Below are 12500 nucleotides of genomic sequence, written 5' to 3' on the forward strand. Positions count from 1 at the left end.
TGATTGCCATTCAAATCTGAAGACCGCGTGGAGAAAGTGTTCCGGTTTACATTCGGCAAATCAAAATGAACGGCTAAAATTAATCCATCGTCTGGTTTCATGCGCGAGATCACGTAAAAGGCAGCCATTCTTCTTAGCATGGTTTCTCTCTTTTGCTCTCTCATTCGCGCACGGAAATTTCTTCGTACGGGAATTTTATGAAGCGAAGGCGGCTGCAGACCATTTTCTTTGTTTAGTTCATGTTCGTAGGCGCAAATTACAAACCTAACACTTGGAGCAACATTTCCACTACTCTAGAGGGGCATAAACTGTAGACAGTGCACGCTTTCTCATTTATCCAATCGCTCGCAAACACATTGCATTGCTAGTCTACAGTGGCAATACAAAGTGACGTTTCACCATGCACGTCGAAGTTCATTACCAGTACCGCGCCAGCATCGACCGGCCGGCGAAGCGACGAGCTCAGCAGCGCATGCGCAAGGCCCGACACCACCCCAACCGAGCTTCCCTGCTTATCGGAGAGAGCAAGTGCGCGTGAACACGGGCGCGTCTGAGTATCTGGATTTAAAAAAAAAAAGAAAAAGAAAGCGTTTCCGAGATATTGACAAAGACAAGTGGTCGCGGTCGCTCTGAATCTTATCGTATTATAGAAAACGTGGGATGGCGGCGCTTCCTCGAGGGTCAGAAAGTACAATCGTCGAACTAGGTGGCAAGTGGAGTACATCCTTTTTCTTGGAACGGTTTGCAATTGACTGCTTGAATGTGCCGACCACGCGTCGCGGGTCGCGTATAGAGCCAACCGTTGGCAAGCACGCGTCTAGCGTAGCAGCAGAACCGATCGCGGTTGCGATAACCCATCGTTGGCAGCGAAAAAGAAAAACACCCACACGCAGTTTGTAGCAATAACCGTACAAATCAATGTGGTTTTAAATATAGCTTCACTGGTCACCCAAGAAGGGCACCGAAACTTTCTCATGACGCACACCGCTGTAGTCCACAAAGAACAAAGCGCACAAAATAGATATGATACAGCCGCACCGCATTATTTCGTGTTTTCACCATTTCATTACTTTCGTGTGCATGCGCGCTAGGGCCACGCAGGCCAGGAGTAAAAGGCACGAAAAAAAAAAAAAAAATGGTACGCAATCCTAAGCTTTGACTTGACTGCTGTGGCACTCGCATTTGTGTTCTTTACCTTAGGCGAACGCAATGCGCAAACTGAACTGGAATTTCCAATAATGGAAATTCCTGTTTGGCTCATATTTGCGTTTTTCGCCCGAGCAAGCGCTTCACTGCACTACGCTTTGCCCCTTCAACGTGGCTACACTGCCCGGCAGGCGTGTTCTGCGTAGGGCCGAACCTGCAGGCAAAAAGCATGGGCGCCGCCATCTTGTTGAGAGCGGCGCCAGGGACACAATCGCGCCTAGCTCATTGAGTTTTCCCCCAAAACTGAAAAAAATTTGACTTCATTAAACGAGAAAGATGCCACGAGTGTCCCAACAAAAAGCTTTGAGGATTACCGAAGGGTAACTGAGGGCGACGCAACGGGCTCTGGAAAGAAGGATGATGGGTGTGGCGTCACGGGGGGATCGGAATAGAGCAGATTGGGGTGTGCGAGAACAAACGCTCGTTAATGACACCAAAGTTTAAACCAGGAAAAACAAATGGGCATGCGCAGGGCATGCAATCTGGGGGGAAGATAACCGGTGGCCATTAAGGGTTACAGACTGAATTCCGAGAGGAGGGAAGCGTAGCAGGGGGTGGCAGAAAGGTAGGAGGGCAGATTAGATTAGGGACTACATGGCGACAATCGGCACCTGACCGGGGTACTTGGAGGATCATGGGAGATGCCTTTGCCCTGCAGTGGGCGTAGCCAGGATGATGATGATGATGATGTTCATGATGAAAAGGTAGCAACAGGTCTTCGTAACATACAGGTTAGAAAGATGAGGCACCTTTTAACCCTTGAATATATTTCGCCACATTCGGGCATACGACAAGTTTGTTTTCGAGGCGCTCGGTCCCACTGCTGCGAAAATGTGTACACAAAGGCTGCACAGTAGTTGCCAGAAATCGGGCACTCTATTTTTCTTTCATAGGGAATCTTTCTTCCACTTGGGCAGCGGATTTCGGCGGCAGGGCGAGCTTGCGTGGGCGCGGTGGTTTACGGATCCAAGCGATAGTGAACTCCAAAATCCAGTGTTGGCTTTGAGTGGGATTCATATTGATTGCGAACCCCACGGCTAATCCTACCCCCCATCCCCCCAAGTGGCTCTTTACAGGAGACAATCATTCAGAGACATCGGACAAATAGGAATTCTGGTTCTTTCTTTTGCTTTCATTAATTTTTCTCGAAGCCCATAACTAGAAATTTGCTGGAGCGGCTGTCCCATTTGCGACGCAACAAGTGCGACGCTACACACAGATGGAGTGGCAGTTTAATTACTCTCGTGGTCCGCGAACCGGCATCGTTGCGTGTAGTATAGGAATGGTGCGTGTCAAGTCAGTGCTCGCGTTGAGCTTGTGCTCTTCATTTTGATTGAATGAAGTCTCACCTAAGTGAGCGGGGCCGATCCCGGAGGTAGTGCAATACCGGGCCGACCTGCGGCGGAGGTGAAGCAGGCTTCAAGCACTCCGCCAACTTCCAAAAATAGGTTTAATATCGTGGGTCCATATAGAACCCGTATCAGATATTAAGCTGATAAGAACAGAGTTTTTTATTTATGCTAGTTACAAATACATCAAAAATATGTTACAAAACCAAGGAAAAAACGGATAAAAGGTGTATAATCTAAAAACGCAAACAAATGACTAAAAAAACTAGTTAGTGGTGTTAGTGATAAAAGGCTAAAACTGTAAAGGTGTAAAATACATGGCAAAACGCTTCTCTAAAACATAAAAGATCATTAAGAGGTGCCTACATGGGCTTTAAAAATCTTCGTAGATGGGCTTCGTAAATCTTCGTACATGGGCTTTAAAAATCTACACTTTGATCTTAGCCAAAAGGCCGAGAAGCGATGTCCTTCACTTCACTTCATTGTACTACTGCCTTGTGGGCGCCCTGCCGACATGGGTAACCTCAGCAACAGCGTGGGCAATATTATAAAATTCAGCCTGTGTACAGACTCAACGCTCCCTATCTCACGGATGAATTCGCAACGCCTCAGTCTTTCGCTGTTAACGAAACGCTGTCGCGTAGAAACGAGACCCGAGTGCAAGCTTGCTTGTAACGCGAAACCAACCAAGGCAACCTCGTAGAAAACGGAACAGGCGAGCGGAAAAAAAACGCGCCAGGGGAATGCTTACTTCCGTCTGAATGCGACCGCTCAAGGTGACCTTCCTTGAGGGCTTCGTTTCAAGCCCGTGTGCAATTGTAATATACTACGCGCATTTCCTTCATTTCTTTTTATTTACCGCAAGGCCCACTGAAAATTTTGATACGGCACAGGCCGGGACGGATCGCAACGTGTCGAATCGACCGGTAGAATTAGGTAGCATGCCCCATGTACGAAGACGAGCAACATAGAAGTGAATGACAAAATAAATATAGAAAACGCTGCACACTCCTTCCAACCGGAAACATAGAGGGGAGAAAGATCGCCATCTGAAACACAGGCATTGTAAAAAAAAGAAAAAAAAAAGTGCTACCTCATCATCTTTACCATTACCGTGTGTGTGTATGTATATATGCATGTGTGTGTGTGTGTGTTTGTGTATTTATATATATATATATATATATATATATATATATACGCACACATGCTAGCATAGCTTAAACGCAGCTGGAAAGCTCAGCCTTGCACAAGAACCACCCCCTGTCGCAAACCCCTTTGAAACATTCAAATGCCAAACACGAGTAGAGCGAGGTCGTTCGAACCTGGCGCCAAAACGCATTGGCGCCATCTGTGTACGGAACTAGGAAAACCTGCGGACTTTGCAATACAGAAAGAAAGGTAGATGGCGTGAGCTAACGCTCCATTGCATACTAAGAACGAGAGTTAGTGAATAATGGCAGAAACGTCTTGGGAAGAGAAAAAAAAAAAAAACACGCAAAAGTTGTTGGCTTGTGCAAGCACTCTATGTTACAGCGATTAAAGAGCATAGCATCTTCTACAACAGCAGCTACAAAAAGAAGAAGAACGTGAGAGAGGGAGAGAGACAGGCGTGTTTCTTTGGAATGCAGAGCATGCAGCACATACTATAAAGTGCCAAAGAGACGGGGAAAGCAGATGGCGCGAAGGTGTATGTCCTCAAAGCTTGAAAGCAATTTCTAAATTACATGTACCGAAGTCCACCTACTCTCATCAGGTTGCTCCCGCCTCCAGTTGCGTTTAAAGTGAAATTACAGTCGCCTCAAAGGCAGACAGAGAGAGAGTGAAAATAGGTACACTTGCTTCGCGCAGCTGCAGCCGTTCAAATTTTACAGCAAGAGCACTCCCGAAGCAACAAAGTCCGCTGCCGCCTGGGCGCAATGCGCTCGCTTCAGTAAATTGCCGTGCTGGCCTCGGCAACCAAGAGGTGTAGTGCGGCAGACTGCTGCATTGTAGCACACCGCAAACCGTGCAGACGTAAGCGATCGCCTCGACATCGCTGCGAGCGCTCGAAGAGACAAAGTCCGAAACCACGTGTGCCGGGGCGGTGCGAGCGCGACGCCTTTGACGCAACTTTTGCGTACAAGCCGCCGCACCGCCACGACGGAATCGCTGGCATCCCGCACGCAGCTGCATTGTGTCACGCCGGCAATCGTTGAAACACCACGCAGTCGTCGGCGTCGGCCCCGACATGGTTGCGAGCGCTGGAAGAGACAAAGTCCGAAACCGCGTGTGCCGGGGCGGCGCGAGCGCGACGCCTTTGACGCAACTTTTGCGTACAAGCCGCCGCACGGACACGACGGAGCCGGTGTCACCCTGCAGAGGGCTGCACTATAGCACGCCGGGAACCGGCAAAGAACCGCGCAGACGTCGTCGTTGGCCGCGGCGTTGCCGCGAGCACGCGAAGAGACAAAGTCCGAAAGGACGTCAGCCGGGGCGTCGAGCACGCCGCCCGCACTGTTCGCACGCGTGCTCGGAAATGGCGAAGGGGCCGCGCTAGCGTGCCTTGAATCGGTGAGCGGCGGTACCGCGGCGATCGCCAGAGCTCGAATCCGCCCTGCAAAAGCCAAATATTGGCGCTCGGCTCGGCGCAGTACGCCGCCGCGTCGCACGAGTACGGCCCCATGGAGGTCTGGGCACTTATCGCTGCTACTGTAAGGGGCCGTACGGCCCCGGCCGACATTGTACCGTAGTGCGATTTTCGGCTTGCGCGTGCTCGTGGCGTAGTCCGCGCACCGTTCCGACGTCGACAATCGTGCCCACGACTACGCGAGCGCTGGAAGAGACAAAGTCCGAAACCGCGTGTGCCGGGGCGGCGCGAGCGCGACGCCTTTGACGCAACTTTTGCGTACAAGCCCGCCGCACGGACACGACGGAGCCGGTGTCGCCCTGCAGAGGGCTGCACTATAGCACGCCGGGAACCGGCAAAGAACCGCGCAGACGTCGTCGTTGGCCGCGGCGTTGCCGCGAGCACGCGAAGAGACAAAGTCCGAAACGACGTCAGCCGGGGCGTCGAGCACGCCGCCCGCACTGTTCGCACGCGTGCTCGGAAATGGCGAAGGGGCCGCGCTAGCGTGCCTTGAATCGGTGAGCGGCGGTACCCGCGGCGATAGCCAGAGCTCGAATCCGCCCTGCAAAAGCCAAATATTGGCGCTCGGCTCGGCGCAGTACGCCGCCCGCGTCGCACGAGTACGGCCCCATGGAGGTCTGGGCACTTATCGCTGCTACTGTAAGGGGCCGTACGGCCCCGGCCGACATTGTACCGTAGTGCGATTTTCGTCTTGCGCGTGCTCGTGGCGGTGTCCGCGCACCGTTCCGACGTCGACAATCGTGCCCACGACTACGCGAGCGCTGGAAGAGACAAAGTCCGAAACCGCGTGTGCCGGGGCGGCGCGAGCGCGACGCCTTTGACGCAACTTTTGCGTACAAGCCGCCGCACGGACACGACGGAATCGCTGGCATCCCCGCACGCAGCTGCATTGTGTCACGCCGGCAATCGTTGAAACACCACGCAGTCGTCGGCGTCGGCCCCGACATGGTTGCGAGCGCTGGAAGAGACAAAGTCCGAAACCGCGTGTGCCGGGGCGGCGCGAGCGCGACGCCTTTGACGCAACTTTTGCGTACAAGCCGCCGCACGGACACGACGGAGCCGGTGTCGCCCTGCAGAGGGCTGCACTATAGCACGCCCGGGAACCGGCAAAGAACCGCGCAGACGTCGTCGTTGGCCGCGGCGTTGCCGCGAGCACGCGAAGAGACAAAGTCCGAAACGACGTCAGCCGGGGCGTCGAGCACGCCGCCCGCACTGTTCGCACGCGTGCTCGGAAATGGCGAAGGGGCCGCGCTAGCGTGCCTTGAATCGGTGAGCGGCGGTACCGCGGCGATCGCCAGAGCTCGAATCCGCCCTGCAAAAGCCAAATATTGGCGCTCGGCTCGGCGCAGTACGCCGCCGCGTCGCACGAGTACGGCCCCATGGAGGTCTGGGCACTTATCGCTGCTACTGTAAGGGGCCGTACGGCCCCGGCCCGACATTGTACCGTAGTGCGATTTTCGTCTTGCGCGTGCTCGTGGCGGTGTCCGCGCACCGTTGCGACGTCGACAATCGTGCCCACGACTACGCGAGCGCTGGAAGAGACAAAGTCCGAAACCGCGTGTGCCGGGGCGGCGCGAGCGCGACGCCTTTGACGCAACTTTTGCGTACAAGCCGCCGCACGGCCACGACGGAGCCGGTGTCACCCTGCAGAGGGCTGCACTGTAGCACGCCGGGAACCGGCAAAGAACCGCGCAGACGTCGTCGTTGGCCGCGGCGTTTGCCGCGAGCACGCGAAGAGACAAAGTCCGAAACGACGTCAGCCGGGGCGTCGAGCACGCCGCCCGCACTGTTCGCACGCGTGCTCGGAAATGGCGAAGGGGCCGCGCTAGCGTGCCTTGAATCGGTGAGCGGCGGTACCGCGGCGATCGCCAGAGCTCGAATCCGCCCTGCAAAAGCCAAATATTGGCGCTCGGCTCGGCGCAGTACGCCGCCGCGTCGCACGAGTACGGCCCCATGGAGGTCTGGGCACTTATCGCTGCTACTGTAAGGGGCCGTACGGCCCCGGCCGACATTGTACCGTAGTGCGATTTTCGTCTTGCGCGTGCTCGTGGCGGTGTCCGCGCACCGTTGCGACGTCGACAATCGTGCCCACGACTACGCGAGCGCTGGAAGAGACAAAGTCCGAAACCGCGTGTGCCGGGGCGGCGCGAGCGCGACGCCTTTGACGCAACTTTTGCGTACAAGCCGCCGCACGGCCACGACGGAGCCGGTGTCACCCTGCAGAGGGCTGCACTGTAGCACGCCGGGAACCGGCAAAGAACCGCGCAGACGTCGTCGTTGGCCGCGGCGTTGCCGCGAGCACGCGAAGAGACAAAGTCCGAAACGACGTCAGCCGGGGCGTCGAGCACGCCGCCCGCACTGTTCGCACTCGTGCTCGGAAATGGCGAAGGGGGCCGTGCTAGCGTGCCTCGAATCGATCGGCCGGGGGCCCCGTAGGGCGACAGACAGGCAATTGTGCAGGAAACCGTACTGGCCATTGGCGAGAGAAGAATTGCCGTTCGCGCATTCGGTGGACGCGCTGCGCTTTCACGACTTCGGCATTGTGCTGCCGACGTAAGCTTTCAATCTTGCTCGCGGCGTTACGAGGCGGCACGATTTTCGCCAAACGCTCGTCGAAAGTGGCACGAGTACGGCCCCATGGAGGTCTGGGTACTTATCGCTGCTATTATATGGGGGTCCCAGAGAGCAGTCGCCCCCAAAGCGACCTGGGTGTTTGATATGCGGCGGGCTTCGTGCCCGTCAAGCGTGTCCCCGGTATCGCTCCCCGTGGATCCCACAGCTGACGTCTGCAGCCTCATCCGCTTGATGCGTTAGGGGCTGGTTGTCGGACGACGCTTTTTCCACGATATCGAAGTGTGTTCCGCATCGTCCTCGGACGAATCAAATACGAAAGCGCCGAAGGCGCGGGCGTGACCCGTCGCCTAGCGGCTTTGCCGTCTCGGCTACGTTGCAAGTGTCGGTCGGTCCACCAGTGCTGCGGGCTCGAGAGAAACCGCAAGCCGCGATCGAGTCGACACAACCGGTCTATCGAGAATGTTGCGTGCTTCTTGCCGCGTGGCGATACCCGGCCCTGCGGGGAGGGCGCCGTTGCGAGCTCGAACGCCGTCGTCTCGGACTGTGCAAAGTGCTACCCTTTGCGAGAACGAAGCGTGTTGGGGCGCCTGAAGGTGGCCTCGGCATCGCAAAAACGGCGTCCGGCCTGCTTGAAAGGCTGGACGCGCAGTTGAACGATTACCTGGTTGATCCTGCCAGTAATCATATGCTTGTCTCAAAGATTAAGCCATGCATGTCTAAGTACATGCCGAAATAAGGCGAAACCGCGAATGGCTCATTAAATCAGTTATGGTTCCTTAGATCGTTTCTTCCTACTTGGATAACTGTGGCAATTCTAGAGCTAATACATGCAGTGAGCCTGAAGCCCTTTGGGCGACGGGTGCTTTTATTAGACCAAGATCGATCGGGTTTCGGCCCGTATTGTGTGGTGACTCTGGATAACTTTGTGCTGATCGCATGGCCACGAGCCGGCGACGTTTCTTTCAAGTGTCTGCCTTATCAACTTTCGATGGTAGGTTACTTGCTTACCATGGTTGTTACGGGTAACGGAGAATCAGGGTTCGATTCCGGAGAGGGAGCCTGAGAAACGGCTACCACATCCAAGGAAGGCAGCAGGCGCGCAAATTACCCACTCCCGGCACGGGGAGGTAGTGACGAAAAATAACAATACGGGACTCTTTTGAGGCCCCGTAATTGAAATGAGTACACTCTAAATCCTTTAACGAGGATCAATTGGAGGGCAAGTCTGGTGCCAGCAGCCGCGGTAATTCCAGCTCCAATAGCGTATACTAAAGCTGCTGCGGTTAAAAAGCTCGTAGTTGGATCTCAGTTCCAGACGAGTAGTGCATCTACCCGATGCGACGGCTCGGACTGAACATCATGCCGGTCCTTTCTTGGTGCACTTCATTGTGTGCCTCGAGAAGGCCGGTGCTTTTACTTTGAAAAAATTAGAGTGCTCAACGCAGGCGAGTCGCCTGAATAAACTTGCATGGAATAATAGAACAAGACCTCGTTTCTGTTCTGTTGGTTTTTGGAATACGAGGTAATGATTAAGAGGGACAGACGGGGGCATTCGTATTGCGGCGCTAGAGGTGAAATTCTTGGACCGTCGCAAGACGAACTACTGCGAAAGCATTTGCCAAGAATGTTTTCTTTGATCAAGAACGAAAGTCAGAGGTTCGAAGGCGATCAGATACCGCCCTAGTTCTGACCATAAACGATGCCAACCAGCGATCCGCCTGAGTTACTCAAATGACTCGGCGGGCAGCTTCCGGGAAACCAAAGTGTTTGGGTTCCGGGGGAAGTATGGTTGCAAAGCTGAAACTTAAAGGAATTGACGGAAGGGCACCACCAGGAGTGGAGCCTGCGGCTTAATTTGACTCAACACGGGAAAACTTACCCGGCCCCGGACACTGGGAGGATTGACAGATTGAGAGCTCTTTCTTGATTCGGTGGATGGTGGTGCATGGCCGTTCTTAGTTGGTGGAGCGATTTGTCTGGTTAATTCCGATAACGAACGAGACTCTAGCCTATTAAATAGGTGCGGGGTTCCCAGCACCTTACAACCTTCTTAGAGGGACAAGCGGCTCCTAGCCGCACGAAACAGAGCAATAACAGGTCTGTGATGCCCTTAGATGTCCGGGGCCGCACGCGCGCTACACTGAAGGAAGCAGCGTGTCTTTATCCCTGTCTGAAAAGACTGGGTAACCCGTGGAACTTCTTTCGTGATTGGGATAGGGGCTTGCAATTGTTCCCCTTGAACGAGGAATTCCCAGTAAGCGCGAGTCATAAGCTCGCGTTGATTACGTCCCTGCCCTTTGTACACACCGCCCGTCGCTACTACCGATTGAATGATTTAGTGAGGTCTTCGGACCGATGTCCGGCGCGGCCTTTCGGTTGCGCCGGTCTGTTGGAAAGATGACCAAACTTGATCATTTAGAGGAAGTAAAAGTCGTAACAAGGTTTCCGTAGGTGAACCTGCGGAAGGATCATTACCGGATTGTGAAGGGTGGCGAGCGCCATTGTTTCTACCCCGTGTGGGTGAAGCAGCTCGCTGCGCCCGACGCTTTCCGCCGCTGGCCCCGCTTGGACGCGGGGACGGCTATACCCGAACATGCCGGGGACTGCCTGAATTTTGAGGGGCGCCCCGTGCCAAATTTGTTGCGCCCAGTGGACGCCGGCTGCAACCTTGGACGGTTGGCTTGGCCGCGCCCGCGGGTAGAAACGGCGTAACGCACACTGGGTGGGCTTTCTGTCCGCTTTGGCGCTCTTGCGCGGAATGGGAGTAAGACGACCCGACCTGCTGCTTTGCCCAGTACGAGGGGAACGGCGAAGCGTGCGGTCGGTCAAGGAACTGACGGTCGAGAGCTAATGCCGCTGCCGCTTAGTACACACACGGAACCGTGGTGCGAGCGCTCTCCCGTCCTCCGCGGCAAACGCTGCCGAGTCTGAAAAGTCTGGCGGCTGCCGGTCGCTTCCTGCGGCGAGTATGGAGTAACGACCCGACTTTGTTGCCGCCCAAGTACTAAAGGAACGGTGTGGCGCTCGGTCGGTCATGGAACTGTCGGTATGAGGGTGCGGCTGCCAAGTACGGAAGGAACCGTGGCCTAAAGTGCTCTCCCGTCCTCCGCGGCAAATGCCACCGAGTCCGAAAGGGCCGGAGGCTGCCGGTCGGCTCCTGCTCGTGACGCGCGAGGTGTCGAGATCGCGGTTTAATGCGACGACGTCTGCAGGCTATTCGCCCGCCGCCGAGGGAAAGGCGGCGTTGCTGCGAAGTACCGAAGGAAACGCGGCTTTGCTACGTCGGAAGCGTTCTGCGGTTAGCGGACTTGTGCGCTTTGGGAAGGCGCCGCACGTCGAAAGAGGAAGTACGGACAGACGAGGGACTGTAGTCCCGGATTCGAACGCACTTGCGGCCAGGCCCTTGCTGGCTTCGTCTTCCGCCTCAAGTAGACTTGTTGTGGCGCCGGCGCAGGGAGCCGTCCCTGGCACTGGCCGAGTGGTTTTGGAGAGCTGCGCGAGTACGCGCGCCGGGCTCTTGTCTTTCGTCTCAAGTAGGCTGTTGGATCAACAGCGGTTATGCTGCGGCGATCTGCCGATGCGAAAGTGTGTGTGTGTTTGAGGCCCTTCTATGAACCTACTGCTGACTGAAGCGAAGCACGTCGATGGGGGTGAAGCCCTGCCCGTGGCCGTGTAGCCGTTAAAGACTCCACAGCGGCTTAGCCCTAATCATGGCTCTGTCGCTCTTTGCAATTTTTAGTGGAGCGATGTGAACGTGCACACGAGACACACGGGTCCGGTGGTTGGATGGCAGGTAAAACCGGCTTCGAGTGCGCGCAAACGGCATAAGCTACCTCGAGGGCAAGCGAGGAAGGCGTGGGCGCAAAACACACGCGCGAGTAGCAGGAGTGGAGTGCCATTAGGCTTTCAGCTGCTGAGACGCGGCCGCCGAAAGAGCGAGACTGGAGGAGCGCACGCCGAAAGGCGCTCTTCGAAACCACACACAGGGAGACGCCACGTGCCTAAAACCCTGGTTGTACTGTACTGAATTGAACAAACTATTTTTCACGACTCTAAGCGGTGGATCACTCGGTTCTCGGGTCGATGAAGAACGCAGCCAGCTGCGAGACTTGGTGTGAATTGCAGGACACACTGAGCACTGATTCTTTGAACGCACATTGCGGCCTTGGGTCTTCCCTTGGCTTCGTCTGTCTGAGGGTCGGATCACATATCAAGAGAGACTTCGGCGCACAGGGAACGTGCGTCCGTCGACTCGTTTTGACCGCGTCGGCATCATGGACAGTACGTTGAGCGCTAAAGCCACGCGCCAGCGGCCTCACGAGAGGGAGACGGTGGCAAACCGTTGTGCCAATTCTTCGAAAAGACGGAAACGAGGCATTACTACTGCAGCGTGACGAGTGCGCGCCTCTAGCAAGACCGCCGCAGGATGGAGTCGGATACCTGCAGGGAAAGAGCGGTCCAAGCACGAGGCGCGAACGTCTGTTGCCATGTAGCGCGCACGTTTGCGAGAGAGTCGGAAGCGCACGCTTGCGTGCACGGAAAACGTGGGAATGAAACGCCGGCCGATTCCCGCGCCGTGCGCAAAGCCAGCGCGATCGCAATTTGCGCTGTTTGCCTTCGAAGTACGTCGAGCTCCAGAGCTGGTCGCTCGTTCACGTCACCGCAGTTGTGTGGGCGCCCTTCCGGGCTTCGTCGCAGGAATGGGAATCGGCAGATTCTTGCGAGGAGCGGGGAGGAGAAGGGTG

At 55.5% G+C, this 12500-nt stretch overlaps 3 non-coding genes across 3 annotated transcripts; 2 read left to right on the forward strand and 1 right to left on the reverse strand.

The window, feature by feature from the left end:
* Positions 1 to 2559: 2559 nt before the first annotated feature.
* On the reverse strand, positions 2560 to 2751 carry LOC140214714 (U2 spliceosomal RNA). The gene has a single exon (XR_011891647.1). It is a non-coding gene; the product is annotated as a U2 spliceosomal RNA (small nuclear RNA).
* A 5662-nt stretch (positions 2752 to 8413) lies between these two features.
* On the forward strand, positions 8414 to 10229 carry LOC140214708 (small subunit ribosomal RNA). The gene has a single exon (XR_011891641.1). It is a non-coding gene; the product is annotated as a small subunit ribosomal RNA (ribosomal RNA).
* Positions 10230 to 11803: 1574 nt separating this feature from the next.
* LOC140214712 (5.8S ribosomal RNA) lies at positions 11804 to 11956 on the forward strand. The gene has a single exon (XR_011891645.1). It is a non-coding gene; the product is annotated as a 5.8S ribosomal RNA (ribosomal RNA).
* The last annotated feature ends 544 nt before the right edge of the window (positions 11957 to 12500 follow it).

The sequence above is a fragment of the Dermacentor andersoni genome, unplaced genomic scaffold (assembly GCF_023375885.2).
Source record: "Dermacentor andersoni unplaced genomic scaffold, qqDerAnde1_hic_scaffold ctg00000588.1, whole genome shotgun sequence".
In the NCBI taxonomy this organism is placed as follows: Eukaryota; Metazoa; Arthropoda; class Arachnida; order Ixodida; family Ixodidae; genus Dermacentor; species Dermacentor andersoni.